Source organism: Pipistrellus hanaki (genome assembly GCF_964339955.1).
Source record: "Pipistrellus hanaki genome assembly, chromosome: 3".
NCBI lineage: Eukaryota > Metazoa > Chordata > Mammalia > Chiroptera > Vespertilionidae > Pipistrellus > Pipistrellus hanaki.
This window is the reverse complement of record NC_140505.1, coordinates 124,293,151-124,314,796: the sequence shown is the minus strand read 5'-3', so window position 1 is coordinate 124,314,796 and position 21,646 is coordinate 124,293,151. Positions and strand designations below refer to the sequence as shown.

At 42.1% G+C, this 21,646-nt stretch overlaps 1 protein-coding gene across 6 annotated transcripts in view; it reads right to left on the bottom strand.

Moving 5' to 3' along the window:
* The window catches only part of OSBPL8 (oxysterol binding protein like 8), a 142,407-nt gene extending 121,261 nt beyond the window's left edge, over window positions 1-21,146 (bottom strand). For 4 of the 6 annotated variants that reach the window (XM_084876283.1, XM_084876286.1, XM_084876285.1 and 1 more), the window contains exon 1: window positions 20,691-21,145. The gene's annotated coding sequence lies outside the window, so the exon portion shown is untranslated. Of the gene's footprint in view, window positions 1-20,690 lie in introns of all 6 variants that reach the window. The other 2 variants (XM_084876284.1, XM_084876288.1) reach the window with 1 other exon arrangement.
* Window positions 21,147-21,646: the final 500 nt, after the last annotated feature.

Genomic DNA, 21,646 nt, shown 5'->3' with positions numbered 1-21,646 from the left:
ACCGGAATCGAACCCGGGACTTTTCAGTCCGCAGGCCAATGCTCTATCCACTGAGCCAAACAGGTCCTGGCAAGATTATTTATTATTTTTAAAATGAGGAATGTAAGTCTTTCATCAACTTCAAATGGCTAAAGAGATGACAGTGAAAGAAGTCCCTTTAAATATAATTTAAAGATTTTATTGCTATAAATAAACTTAATTTATTTAACAACTAGAGACCAGGTGTACAAAATTCCTGCACTGGGGGTAAGTGGAGTGTCCCTCAGCCCGGCCTGCACCCTTTCCAATCCGGAACTCCTTGGGGGATGTCCAAATGCCATTTTAGGTCCAATAATGCAGGGATCAGGCCTAAACCAGCAATCGAACATCCCTGTCACAATCCGGGACTGCTGGCTTTTAACCACTAACCTGCCTGCCTGATTGTCCCTAACAATCCAGGACTGCTGGCTCCCAAATGCTCACCTGCCTGCCAGCCTGATAACCACTCTCTTGCCAGCCTGATTGATGTCTAACTGTTCCCCTGCCAGCCTGTTTGCCCCCAACTTCCCTCCTCTGCCAGCCTGGTCACCCCTAACTGCCCTCCGCTGCAGACTTGGTTGCCGCCAACTACCTTCCCTTTCAGGCCTGGTCCCTCCCAACTGCCCCCCGCCCCCCTGCTGGCCATCTTGTAGTGGTCATCTTGTGTCCACATGGGGGCAGGATCTTTGGCCACATGGGGGCAGCCATCTTGTGTGTTGGAGTGATAGTAACTTTGCATATTACTCTTTTATTAGATAGGATAGAGGTCTGGTGCATGGGAGGGGGCCAGCTGGTTTGCCCTGAAGGGTGTCCAGGATCAGGATGGAGTTCCCTTGGGCCATGGGGCGGCCTAGGTGAGGAGCCTGTGGTGATTTGCAGGATGGCCACACACCCCGGCGACCAAGAGGAGGCCCTGGTCTGAGATTTTTTTTATCTTCTACAATCGAAATTTTGTAGCCTGGAGTGGAGCCAAGCCTTTTGCTTGCTACGTGGCGGCAGCCATTTCTGTTGGGATTTATTTATCTTCCATAATTGAAACTTTGTAGTCTTAAGTGGAGGTCTGGGCCGGCCAGGTGTGCAGAAAGCTTGGCTTCCTCCATCGTTGGGGAAACCCAAGCCTCCCTCCTGCTCTGAGTGGCCATAGATATCTTGGTTGGGTTGATTTGCATACTTGTTCCTGATTGGCTGGTGGTCGTGGCTGGTAGGCATGGCTGGTGAGTGTAGCAAAATGATGGTTAATTTGCATTTCTCTTTTATTAGATAGGATGGCGTTCCTTGCAAGTTGCTTAAAGACAATGCTAAACTTGAGCTCACTCCTCTATGTAAATGACTAATTTCAGAATCAATAGGTCCAAACAATGAGATTTTATTATATAGTTCTTAATAGGATCTTATGCTTGTTAGCTGCCCTCAGGTTATTTTGATTTCTCATTGTTTTTAAATACAAAATATCTGTTCAAATGGCAAGGAATGTCCTAAATTAGAAATTATACTTCATTGCCGAGACCGGTTTGGCTCAATGGATAGAGCGTCGGCTTGGGGACTGAAGGGTCCCAGGTTCGATTCCGGTCAAGGGCATGTACCTTGGTTGCGGGCATATCCCCAGTAGGGGGTGTGCAAGAGGCAGCTGATCGATGACTCTCTCTCATCGATGTTTCTAACTCTCTATCTCTCTCCATTCCTCTCTGTACAAAATCAATAAAATATATTTAAAGAAAAAAAAAAAAAAAGAAATTATACTTCATTCACTCCTTCTTTCCTTCTCAATCCTGTCAAAGATGGTGTCCACCTCTGTAATTTTACTCCAAATACTCACACAAAGGTCATCACTATTAAATTTAACACTTACTTTGCCACACCCTTATTCAAAGACTCTCTGGAACCTGGTAGTCTAATTCCTTTCTTTCTTTTTTTTTTTTTTTAAATATATTTTATTGATTTTTCACAGAGAGGAAGAGACAGGCATAGAGAGTTAGAAACATCGATGAGAGAGAATCATCGATCAGCTGCCTCTTGCACACCCCCCACTGGGGATGTGCCCGCAACCAAGGTACATGCCCTTGACCGGAATCGAACCCGGGACCTTTCAGTCCTCAGGCCGACGCTCTATCCACTGAGCCAAACCGGTCCCGGCCTAACTAATTCCTTTCTTATTCTTTCACAAACTCCCCTCACTCTGTCAAGGACTAAATTATCTCAGGGTTTCACTCTCTTAGTCTTTTCTCTTCCTCTTACTTTGAACTACCACCTTCATGCAGTTACTGCTGCCTATCTATACCACCAGCCTACAAACTTTCTCCTGCATTAAAAAACCATATATCTAAAGACCTGAAGCAGAGGTTCAAAAACTTTAGGATACATCAGAATCATCTGGAGGACTTATTAAAAATTAGATTTCTAAGCCTCACCCCCAAAGTTTTTTTTTTTTTATTTCCAAGGTCTAAGAATTTGCATTATTAGTAAATTTCCAGGTGGCACACCCTTTGAGAACCATTGGCCTACAGAATTCTCCATTGGAAAAGCCACAGGACCTTAATCTCAACACAACCTAATGGATCTCCCACCATCTTTTCCAGTCGCCTCCAAACCTTTCTCTATACAGCAACCAAAGTGACCATTCTAAACCTGGTCATTTCTTGACCCTTTAAAATATTCAAATAGTTTCCAAGGAATCTTAAGGCAAATAACAAAATCTTTAACATGGTTTATCAAGCTTTGCATGACCTAGTCTGCCTACTGCACCATCTGCTATTATTCTCTTTTTTTATACTCCAGCCACAGTGAACTCTTTCAGTGTCTAGCAAAAGCCAAGTTGTTTGCTATTCCAAGATACTTAAACAATATGTGCTGCCTGAAATATTATTTTTACTCTGCTCAGGTATTTATCTGTGCCTCCTCTCCCTCACTAGGTGAGCAAATTCTTACGTCACCCCATTTTTCTTCTTCTTAGCACTTTTCACAATGGAGATTATACAATGAATTGTGCAATTAACAGTTTACTCTCTATTCCTCACCCTTCCCACATGACTTCTCAAAGAAGTCACTTGTCTATCTAGCTCCCACTGAATTTTCAGCCCCTTGCTTTAGTACCTTGCATTCAAATTATCTATTGAGTTAAAAATTTGTCTTGTAACATTAAATTATTTTGAAACCTCAAAAGAAAAGGTATTATTAAAAAGAAACCATCCATTCATCTACTGATGGGCACCTGGATTATTTTCAGATCTCAATTATTGTAAATAACGCTGCTGCCGAAGCCGGTTTGGCTCAGTGGATAGAGCGTCGGCCTGCAGACTCAAGGGTCCCAGGTTCGATTCCGGTCAAGGGCATGTACCTTGATTGTGGGCACATCCCCAGAGGGGGTGTGCAGAAGGCAGTTGGTCGATGTTTCTCTCTCATCGATGTTTCTAACTCTCTATCCCTCACTCTTCCTCTGTGTAAAAAAATCAATAAAATATATTTTTTTTAAAAAAGAAGAAGTAAATAACGCTGCTAAGAACACAGGGGTGCATATATTTTTTCTGAATGGTGCTTTAGGCTTCTTAGGATATATTCCTAGAAGTGGGATCACTGGGTCAAATGGAAGTTCCATTTTTTATTTTTTGAGGAAACTCCTCACTGTTTTTATACAATGGAATACTGTGTAACTATACAAAAGAAGGATCTCTTATCATTCCAGACAGCATGGAGGGACATGGAGAATATTTTTCAGGGTGAAATAAGCCAGTCAGAGAAAGAAAAGCACCACATGATCTCATTTATATGTGGAATCTATTAAACCAGTGGTCAGCCATATGTGGCTCCTTGGCCCCTTGAGTTTTTAGCAAAGGCAAGCTTAGGAGTACCCTAATTAAGTTAATAACAATGTACCTACCTATATAGTTTAAGTTTAAAAAATTTGGCTCTCAAAGAAATTCCAATAGTTGTACTGTTGATATTTGGCTCTGTTGACTAATGAGTTTGCCAACCACTGTATTAAACAAAATAAGTGACAAACAAAATAGATCCAGAGACAATGAAGCAAGTAACAGACTGGTGTATTTCAGAGGGGGGTGGGGGAAAAGATCTTAACCAAAGAATTTATATGCATAACCTATGGACAGCCAATAGGCATAACCCATGGACAGACAATAGTATAGTGAAGGCCTGGGGAGGGAGCAGGAGTAAGGGAGAGGGGAGCCAATGGAGGGAAAAAGGGCCATCTGTAATACTTTCAAGAGAGAGGATAAATTTAAAATATTTTAAAGAATTAATTAATTTAAAAAAAAAAAAAAGACTAGCCCTGGCTGGGTGGCTTGATCATCCATACACCAAAAGGTAGACGGTTTGATCCCCTGGCCAGGGTGCCTACAAAAAGCAACCGATCAATGTTTCTCTCTGCTTCTCTCTCTCTCTCTCTCTCTCTCTCTCTCTCTCTCTCTCTCTCTCTCTCTCTCTCTGTCTTCCCATCTCTCTAAATATTACAAAGATATAATATTTAAAAGAAAAACATGTTGTCATAAAAATAAAAAACATATTCTTAGGTGAGGATTTTAAAAAAGCGGTGTGGGCGGACTAGAGATTTATTTTTATCATTCATTAATACTTACAAATTAGGTAGCTTCATCAGACTGTATCATCTGGAAGTTTAAATTAAGAAAAATAATACCTTAAAAATATAAAAATCTTCCCATCACAAGCCCCTCTATGCAACAAGAGATCTAGAGGTATATCATTGCTTGCTGGAGGCCCAGTGCACAAAATTTGTGCATGGGGGAGGGGGGAAGTTTCTTCAGCCCAGCCTGCACCCTCTCCAATCTGGGAACCACTCGGGGGATATCTGCTCACAATCGGGGACGAATGGCTCACCTGCCTGCCTGCCTGATTACCCCTAACCCCTCTGCTTGCTGGCCTGATGCCCCTACCTTGCCCCCTGCTAGCCCAATCACCCCTAACCTTTCTGCCTGCCTGCCTGATTGCCCCTAACTGCCTTCCCATGCCAGCCTGATCTTGTCCCTAACTGCTCTTCCCTGCTGGCCTGATCGCCCCTAACTGCCTCTGCCTGCCTGATTGCCCCTAACTGGCCTCCCCTGTCAGCCTGATCTCCCCTACAACTGCCCTCCCCTGCAAGCCTGATCTCGCCCACAACTGCCATCCCCTGCTGGCCTTATCGCCCCTAACTGCCTCTGCCAGGTCAACCCAGTCTAATTAGCATATTACCCTTTTAGTAGTATAGATTATATCGTATTGCTTAAATGGGCGGGGGAGGGCCCTTTTTCATCACGAGATGCTTTTAGCAGACAAAAACATGTAATCCCTATATCTAGACTTATAGCCAACCATATGCACTATACTGCCAAGCCTGTCATTAAAAAATTGAACCACTTTCTTACACCTTACACAAACAGCAGTTGGCCTTAAAACCCCCACCTTAGGTTCTGCCTTCACAGTTCACCCAGATTAGGTTCTGATTGGTCGGTTTTTATGACACTACAAAAGCTCCACCCCTTAGGCAGCCATTGGCTCCTCACAGCTCACCCAGATTTGGTTCCTTTTTAAATATATTTTATTGATTTTTTACAGAGAGGAAGAGAGAGGGATAAAGAGTTAGAAACATCGATGAAAGAGAAATACCGATCAGCTGCCTCCTGCACATCCCCCATTGGGAATGTGCGCCCGCAACCAAGGTACATGTCCTTTACCAGAGTTGAACCTGGGACCTTTCAGTCCACAGGCTGACGATCTATCCACTGAGCCAAACCAGTTTTGACCAGATTTGGTTCTGATTGGCCAGTTTCTATGCCAGTCAGCATGTCAGGCCTATACCTGGGATTGATCAGAGAGACGGGGCTCATCAGTGGTCCCCACTAGAGGCCGGAAGAGAAAGAGAGGCTTGGCTCCCTGTGAGCAGGCTTAACTGCTGACCTCTAGGAGAGCAAGAGAGGCTTGATTGCTGATGAGGCCCAGAGAGAGAATCAGGGTCTGATCCGAAGCCTGCTTCTCTCTCCAGGCCTCACCAGCAGCCACAGCCGCTAATGATCAGCCCTGCCTTTCTCTCTCTCTTGAGAGGTCAGCAGTTCAGCCCATTCACCTGCCGTGCTTGCAGCCTGGAGTTTGGTAGAGCCTGTGGTAGTTACAACCGTGGCTCATTATATATGTAGATTATCTGCACTACCAGAGTATAGCACTGATATTCAAAAGCCATTCAGTAATAAGTGTATAAGGCAGCCTAAGATAATTTTTGCCACCCCAAAATTTAATTTATTAATACTTGTAAATCTTCATCAAAGAGTTCACTGAGGCAACAGAAGTAGTTTTAGATCGTACTAGAAAATAAGATGAAGTAGCTGCCTGGAATTAAATCTCAACATGGATAACTATAAACACAAATTACATAGTAAGTATGAATATAACCAAGAATTAAAATATTATGCATATAACCAAGAATTATTATGTAAACACATGCTCTACAGATTCTGATCTCCTTTAAAGTGGAAATACCTGACATCGATAATTCATTCATCAATTCTTGTTCTCTAAAGTGCAAGCTAGCCGAAACCGGTTTGGCTCAATGGATAGAGCGTCGGCTTGGGGACTGAAAGGTCCCGGGTTCGATTCCGGTCAAGGGCATGTACCTTGGTTGCAGGCACATCCTCAGTAGGGGGTGTGCAAGAGGCAGCTGATCGATGACTCTCTCTCATCGATGTTTCTAAACTATCTCTCTCCCTTCCTCTCTGTACAAAATCAATAAAATATATTTAAAAAAAAAATAAAATAAAATAAAGTGCAAGCTAAATTAGCATAGCACTGGCCTAAGTGGCAAACACAGACTAACAAGTATAACTTTAAGATATAATTTTAACTAATATAACAGAGTTTACATACAAATAAAAGGTTATCTTCATTTAGAGTAGTCATTTTTAGAGACCATTTCAAGTTGTTACCACACAAAGCAATTTTGGAACTCCTTTTCTAATCATTTTCTTAGCTATCTATAGGTTTTATTCCTTTGGTTACTGCTTTTTTTTTTTTAACTAAAATGGCATTTCTCATGTTGATCCTTAATTTTATGTATGAAATTCCATTCAGAATGACTTCCCACTCTTTCCAAATATCAAATCCATTTTCTAAAGATGCCATTTCCCACCATAGAATGTAGATTAAAAGAATGAGGCTGGGAAGGTGGGGACATGTGCTGGAGGGCAGGAGCGGGTGGGGAGAAGTCAATAGGAGGAAAAGGAGACATAAGTAAAACTTTCAACAATAAAAAATTAAAAAAAAAGAAAAAAAGAATGAGGCTGAAGGCACTAAAGAAATGACAAAGCTGTCAAAAGTATTTTTGAATAACAGTGACATTACTAAAAATGAATTCAAGCTAACTTTTAGACATATAAATCCTAGTATGTTTACTTAAAAACTGGTCAGATTTGTATTTTGGTCACATTTGTATTTGTATTCAGCTCATAGGCCTGATCCCTAACTTCTGGTTTTGCAGAATAACTGATCATGTAATGCAAAAGTGCATTTATTACAAACTACAGACTAAGAAATGGAGCAAGTTTTAAGAATAAAATCTGGTGATCTATAGCAACATGGCTTGGGAGACAGTATAGTACGGTATACTAAAAACAACATGGCCATAAATGACATAGGCTAACGTTCAACTTCTTTCTTGCCTCCTAGACTGGGCATGTTACTTGAACATGGAGTCTGTACAACATGAATAAGTAGATCCATAAAAAGGGAATAATACCATCTATTTCAGAACTGTTATAAGACTATTACATAATATATTATCTATTTGGAATTCTAGCCCCTAACATCTTTTAGGAATCCTCAAAAGAACCTAATAGGCTATCTTTTCCAAACTCTCCATTTTACTAAGACCCACAGAGACCAAGTGGCTGCCAAGGTCACACGGTTACTTACTTAATAGGAAAGACAACACGTCTGGCAGGTTCATATTTTCCCAGTGCATCTGTTTACTAAATCAGTTGGTGTTCGTAATTCTAGGTTGTACAAGCCTATCTGTGACAGAGGTCTTAAAGAGGGTTTCTGAGACAGCAATAAATCAAGGCCACCAAAGGACAGTGCTAGCAAATATGATACTGGCAATCATACAGTAATAATCTAGTCTTATATATTAAATGTCTCCCTTGGATTTTAAGTCTGTTTTTAAAATTGGATATTTTAATTTACTACCTGATTCAGCATACATTTTCAGTTTTCTTGAAAGATCCTTTTCTAAGGAAAATATGAACCTGGTTTTAAATCAGGATACTAGAAAAAAAAATGAATGTGTTTCTCATTTGTTAAGTATGATAACTGGTTACAATAAACCAAAAGTTACCCAGTTTCCTACAAGTAAAATTTATATTTACACTTAAGCAGAGGGTTCTTTACAAAGGATCAAAGCTTGAAATGTAAGATCTCAAGTTAATTTAAGACAATCTTAAAGAATTTTATTATTGATTTTCTTAATCCCCCAAAACCATTTCTTCATATATTTTAATACAGATTATGAATGGCTTTCTATCTTGAACATGAAAAAAAAAAAAAAAAAAAAAAAAAAAAACCTGGGTATTTCACTCTGGTCTAGATGCTTCTGGATTTTGAATTCTAGGTGTAAATTACCACAATGAAAGAAATCATCATCTTTAACTTATCATGTAAGTAACCAAGACATAGTTACACTTCTGCTTGCTAATTCAAAAGGATCTATGATTTTTAATACCTAAGAATGACTACCAAAAATAAGAAACTATGGAGATAATTCTTATATTGAAAGTATGATCCTGGCCGAAACCGGTTTGGCTCAATGGATAGAGCGTCAGCTTGGGGACTGAAGGGACCCGGGTTCGATTCCGGTCAAGGGCATGTACCTTGGTTGCGGACACATCCCCAGTAGGGGGTGTGCAAGAGGCAGCTGATCGATGACTCTCTCTCATCGATGTTTCTAACTCTGTATCTCTCTCCCTTCCTCTCTGTACAAAATCAATAAAATATATTAAAAAAAAAAAAGAAAAGAAAAGAATGAATGATCCTGCCAGGACTGGTTTGGCTCAATGGATAGAGCGTCGGCTTGGGGACTGAAGGGCCCCGGGTTCGATTCTGGTCAAGGGCATGTACCTTGGTTGCGGGCATATCCCCAGTAGGGGGTGTGCAAGAGGCAGCTGATCGATGACTCTCTCTCATTGATGTTTCTAACTCTATTTCTCTCCCTTCCTCAAAAATCAATAAAAAACATATTAAAAAAAAAAAAAAAAAAAAAGTATGATCCTGAAAGAAAATTGATCAATATAACAAAACAAAAAACCTTGGGGAATACCAAAAAATCACATATTTTCTGAATTTAATTAAAATCATAATTTGTCTTACAGCCACAAAATGTATCACTGATTAATTCCAACTACTTACTGGTTTTCATCATTTAGAGAGAATCTATGGACATGACAGCTGGAGTTATTTGTGTGGAAGAGCAGGAGAGAGATATACTTATCTAGGAAATAAGAAATATAGCTGTTCAGAAGGAATAGAAACAAAAGACAAAATGGAAAATACTTATGTCAAAATGGATCATTTAAAAGTGTGGATCAATATTTAAAAGAAACTGGTGTTTCATAAAATCAACATAGCTTTCTTTGTTTCAAATTCATAAATAAACCTCCCCCATGAATTCCACTCATTTCCTAAGAGGAGAAAAAATCCTTTACTATAAGATGTTTCTTTCAGTTTAAAATTTCAGGTTAACTCGGTTTTTAAGGCAATGGTTCTCTGGGGGGTGAGTTTGTACCCAGGGGATATTTGCAATATACAGGGACATTTTTGGCTATATAACTCCGGGGGGTGCTACTAGCATCTAATGAGAACCAGGATGCTGCTGTACATTCTGCAATGCACAGGCCAGCCACTCACAACAATATGTAGCCCAAAATGTCAACAGTTTCAAGCTGAGAAAGCCTGCTCTAAGGGAACTCTTCAGACTTTTAAAGAAAAATTTTTGTAGTTTCTCTCTGCTCTTCATTTTGTGTGTGTGTGTGGGAGGGAGGAAAGAGAGAGAGAGAGAGAGAGAGAGAGAGAGAGAGAGAGAGAGAGAGAGAGATTGAGATTTATTGATTTCAGAGAGAAAAAGGGAAAGAGAATTAGAAACATTAATGATGGGACGATGGGAGAGAATCGATAGGCTGCTTTCTGCATTCACCTTACTGGGGATCGAGCCCACAACCCAGGCATGTGCCCTGACTGGGAATCGAACTGTGGCCTCCTGGTTCATGGGTTACACTCAACCACTGAGCCACAACAGCCTGGCATCTGCTTGTTACTCTTATGAGAGTAAGTGGGAATAGAGAAAAGCTTTAGGATGTTATGATTTGTCTGAATGCAGACACATGGACTGCCCTCTGGTTCCTCACAGCCTGTTAAGATTTGGCTATTGGCCCTTAGAGAGTCATAATGACATATGCTCATATATATATATTGGAACAGTATCCAGTAGATCTCCTAACTTGGTCCCACCTCAGCTCCTGTTGGTATTAGTACTATTAGAGCCTCAAATACCTTTTTTATGCAGCTCATGTTTATAATTAAGGCAACACTAGCTGCCTAATTAATAAATTCCAAATTTTCAATCACTTAATGTAATTAAAAATGTTCATTAAAATTAAAATCTAGTGTGGGTGCTCCTATTTGGTGCACAGCTTTTTCCCACATGCTAATTTAGGGACTCTAGATCCTTTCAACCTTATGGCTCTATCAACTCATAAGAGCCTCAGCCTCTACATCTGGCCTCTGGGCGGAAAGAGAGAAAGTAGAGGAAGAATACCTGCTTTCAGTCACCTCAACCCAGAAGTTACAACATATTTCCACTCACATTCCAATGGCAAAAACCAGTCACATGACCCCACCTCAATGGAGGGAGGATGGTGATAGAGAAAATGATTGAGAAATTATTTCATTGGCTGAGCCACCACTTTCCAGTTTGAACTATTCCACAAGAAAGAGCACAAACTATGCTGGACATTGAGCTAAATCTGCTGTAGCTGCTCTACCCACAACCTCATTCGCTTGATCCCTCCCTAGCCTCATGACAGACTTGCTGGCTCCCTACTAATTTCTAATCCCTTCACTATGATTATGTGAAGACTTCCAGACGTCTTTGATACCACATAAGAACCATGGAGAACTCACAGGATGCACCGCTGGGTCTCACTCTGATTAAATACACCATTTTCTTCCCCTGCAGCCACCACATGTCAACGTAGGGGTAGGGCAATGAGCTAGTAAATGGCTGCACAGGTTCTGAATTTAAACAGTTGGATCCCCGAGCCTATACTATTCTGCCTCTCCATACTTCCCTTATTGTTAAGAGTATTACAATGTTACCTTTTATTCTCCCCATTGCCTCCCTCCACCCAGTACCCAACCCACCCAGGCCTTCATCACCTTATTGCCTATGTCCATAGATAATTCATATATACATATAACATTTTTGGTTAATCTCTCCCCATTCCCTCCCTTCCCTCTGAGATTTATCAGTCTGTTCCATGTTTCCATAGTTCTATTTTATTCATCAGTTTATTTTGCTCTTTAGATTCCTTGTTCATTTATTTTGGTTTTAATTCAATTGTTGATAAATATTTACTTATTGCCATTTTATTGTTCGTACTTTTTATCCCTCTTCCTTCTCCTTCCTCTTTCTCCTCTTCTTTTTAAAGAATACCCTTAAACATTTCATGTAATTTATGTAGTTTGGTGGTGATGAGCTCCTTGAGCTTTTTCTTGTCTGAAAGCTCTTTATCTGACCTTTAATTCTAAATGAGAGTTTTGCTGGGTAATCTTGGTTGTAGGTCCTTGCTATTCATTACTCTGAATAGTTCTTGCCACTCCCTTCTGACCTGCAAACTTTCTGCTGAGAAATCAGCTGCCAGTCATATGGGTACTCCCTTGTAGGTAACTAATTGCTTTTCCCTTGCTGTTTTTGAGATTCTCTCTTTGTTTTAACCTTAGGCATTTTAATTATGATAGGCATTTTAATTATGATATGTCTTGGTGTAGTCCTCTTTGGATGCCTCTTGGTTGGAACTCTCTGAGCTTCCTCATATTTCATATGCTTGAAGTTGTCCCAGAGGCTCCTTACCCTATCTTCATATTTTTGGATTCTTTTCTTTTTGCTCTTCTATGACTGGGTGTTTTTTGCTTCCTCATATTTCATATTGCTGTTTGATTCTCAGAATCCTCTACTCTACTGTTAAATCCCTGTGAATTATTCTTTATTTCAGTTAGTGTATGCTTAATTTCTGACTGGTCCTTTTTTATGTCTTTGAAATTCTAAGATCCTTGTAAGTCTCACTTAAGCCCCTTGAAGCTCTCTTTGAGTCCCTTGAAGGTCTCACTAAGATCCTTGAGCAACCTTATAACCATTGTTTTGAACTCCGTATCCAATAGTTGCTTGCTTCAATTTCATTTATTTCTCTTTCTGGAGATTTCTTCCATTCTTTCATTTGTGACATTTTTCTTTATTTCCGCATTTTGGCTGCTTCCCTGTGTTTGTTTTTATGTATTAGGTAGAGCTGCTATGTCTCCTGGAATTGGTAAAGTGGCCTTGAGTAGTAGGTGTCCTGTAGGGCCCAGTGGCTCAGGCTTCTCAGTCCCCTAAGCTGGGCACTCTAGGTACACCACTATGTGGGCTGTGTGCACAGTCTTGTAGTTGAACCTTGATTACTGCTGGCATCATTGGAACTGACCTCCAGGCCAATTGGCTGTGAGGACCAGTTGCAACTACAGTAAAAGAGCTGCTGTGGGGCTGTAGTGCTCACTGAGTCTGCTCCATGAGTGTGTCACTTGTGGATATGTAGAGTTGTAATCTGGTATGATCTTAAGCTATCCATCAGGTTCTCTGGCTCTGGGGTCTCCCAAGAGATGCAAACTCAGCCACTGCCTGGGGCTACCCAGCAAGAGCTATCAAGTGATCTGCAAATGGCTACTATTTGTATTGTGCTTGGAAGTGCCCAGGGCGAGGCCCAATTGTGAAGCAAGGCAGGCTGGTGGTAGTGACAAGTCTTGAGCCTCTTACTGATAAGTTTGGCACATGCTGATGCCAGCTGCTGCTTGTTTAAGAGATTTTAGCAAAGCCTGAAGCCTGAGCCAGGACAGGCCATTCATAGAAAAAAGCCATTGCAAACAGCTTGGGTGGGGCTGCAAGTTGAATGGGGCAGGGTCTCAAGGAATCAGAAGGGTGTAACAAACAGTGTGAGGTAAGCTGATGGAAACTCAGATATTTCCACCAGTCAGCTCAAGGTTGGGGGGATGGAAGGGAGAGGGCTATCCTGAGAGCACCTCCATCTGGGAGAAAGCCACCCCCAAGTTCCTGCCCAGATGCTATACAATCCAGTTCCTCCCTGTATGTTCCTGGGTCCTCCAATGCTGCTGCCCAGCACTGGAGCTCTGAGAGAGCAGGACCAAGTAAGTTTGTGTGTTAGCCCTTTAAGAGGGATTGCCTGAGTCTCCAGCAGCCTCCATGTAACTCAGCCACAATTCCTGCTGGTTTTTACACCCTGAAGTTATGGGCACTTCTCTTCCCAGCTCTGAAGCCCTTTGCTCCTCACCAAAGCCTCAGAGATATCCCTCCCCATTAAAACACACCACATGTGGGTATCAGAACAGCCCGTTCCGGCCCTCTGCCCCTACTACCAGTCTCAACGTATTTTTCTTCTTTACTTCTCTAGTTGTAGGACTTGAATTCAGCTAGCTTTCAGGTGGTTCTGAATGAAGATTGTTATATGTTTTAGCTGTAATTTTGATGTGGTTGTGGTTTACCTACGCCACTATCTTGGTTCTCTCCCTCAAGTATCCACAACTTGCAAAACAGCCTAGAAACTAGTACAAACTCCCTACTATGATACACAGCACTGTTTTTCTTCATTTCTGGATTGCTAATCTTAAATGTTATAGTCAAAACAATAGGCAAAATTATACAGTAAGCATAGCTAGTTTTCCGAAGTTCCTCACCTTCCTCTTCACTTGAACAATGTACCTATGCCCTCATATCCAAGGCATCCTACCTCATTATTCTAACCCAATAATAATGTTACTTAGATTGGATTGTTCTGCTTATGGTAATAAGGCCGAGGTTCTTGGGGTACTGCTGAAATAAGCATTTTCAGACACAGACACACACACACACACACACACACACACACACACACACACACACCGCCATGGGAAGATGGGATATGGAAAAAGGCTTTATTTGAGTAAAGTTACATTCCTCACATTATAATATCCCATTTCCCCCAAGCCAGTCCTGAAATAGGGGCTGCTGGTAGTGCAGTAAAGCCAGAGCATGGCCAGTGCCCAGAGCTTCCGTTCCATGTTGTAGTCAGGTACAGTTTAGCATCCCAGCTAATTAAAGTCCATTAGTCCATGTGTGGAGTCCAACATGGCCATGAGCCATGTGGGCAAAGGGGAGCACAGCCCCTGACACAGGGAAGCCAGGAACCCAGCATGCCAGAGAGATGAGAGGGAACTTTCTTTATTTGGAAATTTAAATGCTGTGGCCACCCCCATTCTGGCCAGTGACTGGCTTCCAGATGTGTCTGACCCACAAGCAGGGAGGCCCCTTCCCACCTCACTCAGGCATGTGTCTAAACTGCCTTTGTCCAGTCCCTTTCCCGTCAATCAGCAGGGGACAGACTTGCAGTGATAAATGCAGCTTTTTGGCAAAGCTGCATAAATAGCATGTCTATATTACATAACCTCCACTTTCCTCCTTTTTTCTGTTAAATAATAACCACATTATAACAGCATCTCTACCACTTCCCCAACCCCATCAAAGCATGCCTACACGTATTTCATAATTTCCTCAGGTACCTTAGCCTTCTTTGTTAGAAAATATATAATCTGATAAAGTACTTCTGCTAATATGTGGCATTTGGCAACCAAAAAACAAGTTACTTTAATAGTGGAAAATTCAGCAGGAGATCGCTTAAATAAACTTAACTTAGATTGGTCATGGAAAGAAAAAAGGATTTCCATTATATATATTTGTGGCCTTCAAATACTCTGCATAAAAATCACTCACATCAATTCTGTGCATATCTTATTCTTTAAAAAAAAAAAAAATTAAAGTATGAATTTAAAAAATTAGAACAAGTCACTTTAAAATACTATATCTATCATGTTCTTATACCATTATTTCCAATAGAGCCTGGCAATTCCTAGTAAAAAATGGCAACTAAATAAATAATAAAGAATGATTTAATTTACTGTACTTTTTAAACTTAAAAAATAGGATGTCAGTCAAATACACATAAAATGGGGTAGGAGAGGAATCGAAGTTATATGCCATCTTACTACGAAGAGTATGTTCATCAGATCATAGTCAAAACAGACTCACAAATATCACATGGTCAAGACCTGTTGTAAGGGGCAACTGCAAATAAACTATACAAGGCAGCATAATTCGGTGGCTAAAGAAGAGGCTCTGAAGTCAAAGGTCTCATTAAACTTCAAATTCAAATCCTTTTGATAGGCTCCACCACCTACTACTGAGCCTCCCAGTGACTCAGTCTAATTCAAATCCTGGTTCTATTACCTATTACTTAAGTTCTCAGTACCTGAGGCCTAAAAAGGACAAGAAAATAGCCTGATTTTGGAGTGATCATTGTGAGGAATAAATATAACATATGTAAAATACTTTTAAAATAGCATATAGATTAGTAGTCAAAACATATTAGCTATTATTATGACGATTAACCACTCCCATTAAGACACTTTTGAGAGCTATAATAATCTCCCTTTGAATCTATCAAGTTTTTAACAACCCTAAATCAAAATTTCTCCTCTTAATTCTGAACAGTCTTCAAACTCTAAAACCATTTCCTCTTTTCTTCAGTCCTCTGTGAATATGGAAGATGGTGGGTAACTGGCTTCTGCATCATTTTAAGACCAACTCTTTTCAGTCTTCCTATAATAATAAAATTCCCTTCCAAATATTAGTACAAAGTACAGACTACTCCATAGAGTAAAAACACTACAAAGACTTCACAAAGTATAATGAAATTTTGAAATTCATAAAAGAACAAACAGCTACTGGAACAAAGAGCTTAGATAAGAAATGATGCAGAAGTCTATTAGCATGCTCAGAAAATACTGAATTCTAAAATAAAACACAGCAGGTAGAGATCCTTCATGGTTTATAATCACTCAGTTCTCTAGAAACATATAGAGAATATTTTTGGTAGTTTTTCTTCTTAATAGCAGGAAAATCCCATTTATTCACAACAATGACTAGACAGATGGCATGATAGGTAAAGCAATTTCTTTAAAAACAGATTGTTTAGAAGAAAAGCCTAAAGACTCAGATTTTCTGCCATACATATCCCTACCTTGAAGCTTTAAAAATATGAGGCATCTACCAATCTTTGTGTTAATATTAAGAAGTAACACAATTAAGCCTCTCATTTCAGGTAGCAAATGCTTGATTGAAAGAAAAGCAAGCATCTAATTTTGCCCTGAAACAATGAATTTTCTGAGACAAACACAGGAAAATGAGTGATGTTTATATGCATGAAAAGTTTTATTTCTGTGGAATTCTGAGTTTCCAAGGTCTCTATTTCCCTCCATCCCAACACCAGTCCAGATATGTCTTCAGCTGAGCTACCATTAAAGCTGCTGCCCAGAGTTTCTGCTTCATATTTGCACATCAGACTAGTCAAGCTCCTATTCCCAGCTACAGTCCATTGCTTGTGGAGTTGGCATGGCCATGGTCCACGTGGCTTCTAGGGCCACATGGCTATGGAGGGAATATGAGTGCAAGGAGGCAGTAGCAAAATTGGAGAAACAAGAAAGAGAGAATTCCATTGCCTGGGAATTATGTATTCCCAAATTTTTTCAGGCTTATACTGGCTTCAACCCCCTAGCCCAGTGGTTGGCAAACTCATTAGTCAACAGAGCCAAATATCAACAGTACAACTATTGGAATTTCTTTGCGAGCCAAATTTTTTAAACTTAAACTATATAGGTAAGTACATTGTTATTAACTTAATTAGGATACTCCTAAGCTGGCCTTTGCTAAAAACTCAAGGGGTCAAAGAGCCGCATGTGGCTTGTGACCCGCGGTTTGCCGACCACTGCCCTAGCCAATTATCTTAGTTCCAGTTTAGACCAACAGACAAGCATCTTCCCTATGTGGCTCCTTCACTATGCATATACCAATCTTCCCCTTTGTTTGATCCCTTTCCCCAGCGATCTGCAGGGAATGAAATGGTGGTTCCCTGGGTAGTGTAAAGTTGCAGCTTCCAGCCCAGACAACTATACTTATAATGTCTGACCTCCCCTTTGTTCCTTTATTATTAATATCAGCAAGCTAGTTACAACGGTAACACTTGGTCAAGTAGATATTAAATTTCTTAAATACACCAAAATATTTTTTAAATATCTAAAGACAAAAAAAATGTTTTAAATAATTTAATATTTGTTGATTTCCCCTAGGTGCTAAATACTGAGGAAGGCATTTTCATATACATTATGTAATTTCATTCATATGGGATAAGAATTATGAGAAAACTAAGGCCCAGTGATTTGCCCAAGGACACTTGTTTGTATAAGATACAATCAGAAATATAATTCAGATTTTCTGGTCCTACATTTAATTCTCTTGCTTTCACTGTCACTTTCAAAACTCAAGTACTCAAAACCTTAAGTCTTATAAGGTGTGACAATCTTATCTGGAGAGGTGACAGTTCTATTCTGAGAAGAAAAATTCTTCATGTTACCAAAAATGACTCACTGTTTAATCTACTGTGATTGCAAGTTAAATGCTTTGGTTCATGCTATCTACCCCCTTAGGAAACTTGCTTATCTTCAGATATACCGCTTTCAATATGACCTAACTCAAGAATCACCACCACCAAGAAAAAGTCCCTGATTAAAAGACCTGCTCCACTCTCCGGAAGCCAATATCATCTTCATTATCTCACAGCTTTGTATCTACTTTACACATACATTATCACATACTCCTTTTTGTTTTCTAGTCATGTATTTGGAACTACATTTTTTCATTCAAAAACATTTGTAGGATCAATGATGAGCAAAATAGACAAAGTCCTTGCTATCATGGACATATTACACTGTTTGCAACGTTAACAAAGTTAAATAACACAGGCAAGGATTCCTTCCCTACAAGGTCTCTGAAGAAAGCCTGCAAACCTGATAACATTTTTCAGGAGGAAAAATCCCATCTATCAGGGCTTCCACATGAGAGCCTCAGCTTCACACCTTTGAGAAGATATATGAGGGGGTGGGGACCAAGGTGGAAGGAAGGAAAAATCCAAAAATCTCTAAAGGGTTTCCCCTATACTGACATGAAATCTTCTCACATTAGTCCAGACATCTCTTTCTCTGTCCCATTTACAAGGAAACTACTATAAATACTTCAGCCGCAACTGCAATTGCTATAATCAAGTACCTCTATCAATCTCCTTAAAAACAGCCACCTTCATTAATAAAGTACTTAGAAGCTTTTTATGCAACTTGTATTTACATATTATTTGTAGATCATATTAGATCATATGTAGATCATAAGCTAGGGCCTTTGTCTTACATTTTTGAATCCCCCAATGCTCAGAGATCATTACTATCAATGTGTTCAGCTTTAGAAATAATATAAATATTAAAATGTAATTCTTCAGGTATTGCTATTAGGATAATAATTTTTTAAAATAATATTAGAATGCCAAGTATCAATTCTTTATTTTGTCCTTCATGCTTCAATAAAAGTAACCTGTTCTTGGAGGACTATTGATAAACCAAATTTAAATGTACTAAGAACGCTCTAGTTAAAGAAATTCTACAATCTGTTCTTAATTGTATATTTCTTATTTTTTTTTATGGCTTAGGTGTACCTTTTCGTTTTCTTTAGAATTGTATATTTCTTCTCAAAGCATATTTTAAGGGTTTTTCAATTCAAAATGAGACAAAAAACCAAAGTCCTAAGTGCCATAAATGTGTTCTAAGAAACATTTGATTAGCCCTGGCTGGATAACTCAGCTGGTTAGTATCATCCTGATATGCCAAGGTTGCAGGTTTGATCCTCAATCAGGGCACATTCAAGAAGCAACCAATGAATGCATAAGTAAGTGGAACTATCTATCTCTGTTTCTCTCTCAAAATCAGTAAGTATTTTTAAAAGACGCATTTGATTGCCTCTACAATGTAGTAACATTCTAACTGAAAAAATACAGCATCTTTTACAGATCAAATACAATAAGTATTAAATAAATATTATGATTCAATGAAAGAAAAATAAACCATGATCATTTTTTAATTAAACAGGCATTTCTAAGCACCTGTGTACAATGCACTGTAGCTCAAATGGTTCACATGGAATTTGACCGCAAGGACTTAATCTCCATAATTAAAGACCTAAAAGGTAGTTCTTATGTTTCGTCTATTCCCTTTCCTAGTACTCTGAACAAGCATACCGTAGTCATCCATGCATAATTGCTATAAAAAAATAACAGATATTTGATATTAGCTGTATTTTCAAGAGGACAAACTGCATTCCCTTACTCTTCCTTCTCCAACCTGTTTTACAAAACTAGCATGATCTCAGTGATTTCATTCCAAAACAGGTTCTAGCAAGCACAGAAATTGACCACAGTCTCTCAGAGGATGATCAGTTCAGATGATGCCTGATGGGATGCACAAACCCTAGGGAGCAAACCACCCATGCTCCACCACAATCCTTGCTCTCCTAAAAAAGCCTTACTTTCTGGGCGAGTTAATAAGCCCTAATAATTCTAACATACACAGGGCATTAAAATACTACACAGATGTCATCTGAGTCTTCCAGCATCAGAAAGGCAAAAAAAAAAAAAAATCATGAAATGATGTATTTAAGGCAAATATGCTTATGTCATCTGATAAGTTTTGTAATCTGTTTAAGGAGCCCAAGTTACCTATCATTTCAGACAGCATTTAGATAAGATGAAACGGGGTAAGTTCCCCCGCGCAGAGGTACCTCGCCAAGTGTTAAATGACTTTTGTGAATGGAAAATCTGCATCTACAGTTGCTTCGCCTCCGCCGGTCTGGAGTGGGTGTCTCAATGAACCATAAAGCACACTCCGTGTGAACAAGCTAGCTCCTGAGACCCAGATTCCACTCGTGGGAATGGGCTTCGAAACAAACTTTACATTTACCAGCACCGCAGCGGTTTCGCCTTCCTCCTGCCTTACCAGAAGGCCACAGGAACTGAGCCTGGAGGAGCGGCGCGGTATCATCGGGCTGTGCCAGGGCGGTGCAGCCTGCGGCTCCGCACAGCCGCCGCCTCCCCGGGGCTGGCACCGGAAAGCCCCAGCCTCACCTTCACCGCACCGGGCGCCAGCCGAGACCCCGCCGTCCCCCCCTCCCTCCCCCAAACTTCGGGAGAAGGCAGGCACAGGGCGGCCCACAGGCTCGCCCCTCCCCGCAGGGTCAGGATGCAAACGCTCGCACCCTGGGCCCCACACACGCCGCCCGCGCCGGCCTCCGGAATCCCCCCTCCGGAGGGGACAAAGGCGCCCGCGAGGAACTCCCCGGGGCGGGTGCCCGCAGTCCCCGCGGCCCCAGCTCAGAACGCGAGGCCAGGGAGGTGCAGGTCCGTAGGGGTGCGAACCCCCCGCCCCCCCAACTCAGGGACCCGCGCGACACTCACCGGTGCGGAGCGCCCGGATTGGCGGGGCCCAGCGGGCCGGTTCTTCTGGGGCCCTGCACGCGGACCTCAACTTCTCCCGGCCCCCGTCGCCGGCGGCGGAAGCTGGGAAGACAGCCCAGACCGAGGGCTGGGTCTCACCGCCGCGGAGGCGCTGCCGGCTAGCCGCTCCGGGGGGCTGGGGGGCGGGGGAGCGGGAACTCCGGCCCCGCGGTCCTCCGGCCGGGGCGGGCCCCCACCTGCCTCGGGCTGTGGGGAAGCGGTGGCGTTGGCCGCCGCGGCGAAAGCTACCGCTGCAGCAGCCGCCCGGGGCTGCCCCTACCCCTACCGCCCGGCCCGGAGCGCGTCGCGGCCTAATGTTGTCATCGGCCGTGTCGCCGCCTCTCTGGGTCCCCGGAGCCGCGGAGAATCTTCACAGCCGAGCGCCCTCCCCGTCCATGTCCCGCCCAGGCCGCGCGCCGGCCGCGGCCACGCCCCTTTGCGTCACGTGACGGCGCGCGGGGGGCGGCGCCCGGAGGTGTGCCCCGCGGGGCCGGCGGCGCCACGCCCGGGCGGCTGGCAGCGCCGAGTCCTGCCGGCGGAGCCTTATCTCCGCCGCCCACGCCCCCGCACACCCGAGGGCGGCCGCGGGCTGCGAGCCCACCGCCACCCACCCCGCGCCCGGGACGTGCCGAGGCGGGGCCTGCGGGACCCGTCGCACAGGGTCCCGCCCGGTCGGAGCGGGCGGCGCGTGGGCGCTCCCCGCTCAGAGCCCCGGACCCCGCGCTCTCTGCAGCCCGCCCCGCCGCCCGGGCCTGCGGCTTGCTCAAGTTCTAGTCAAACAAAGGTGGGGGGTGGGGAGGGAAGGTCTGCTGGTGTCTGGCTTGAAAAGCAGTAACTGCTTGTTCCTATTTCCAGGAACAAGTTAATTGTGGCACTTCATTTGCTGTGTTGTTCATTAAGAGGTTTTTATTTTTAAG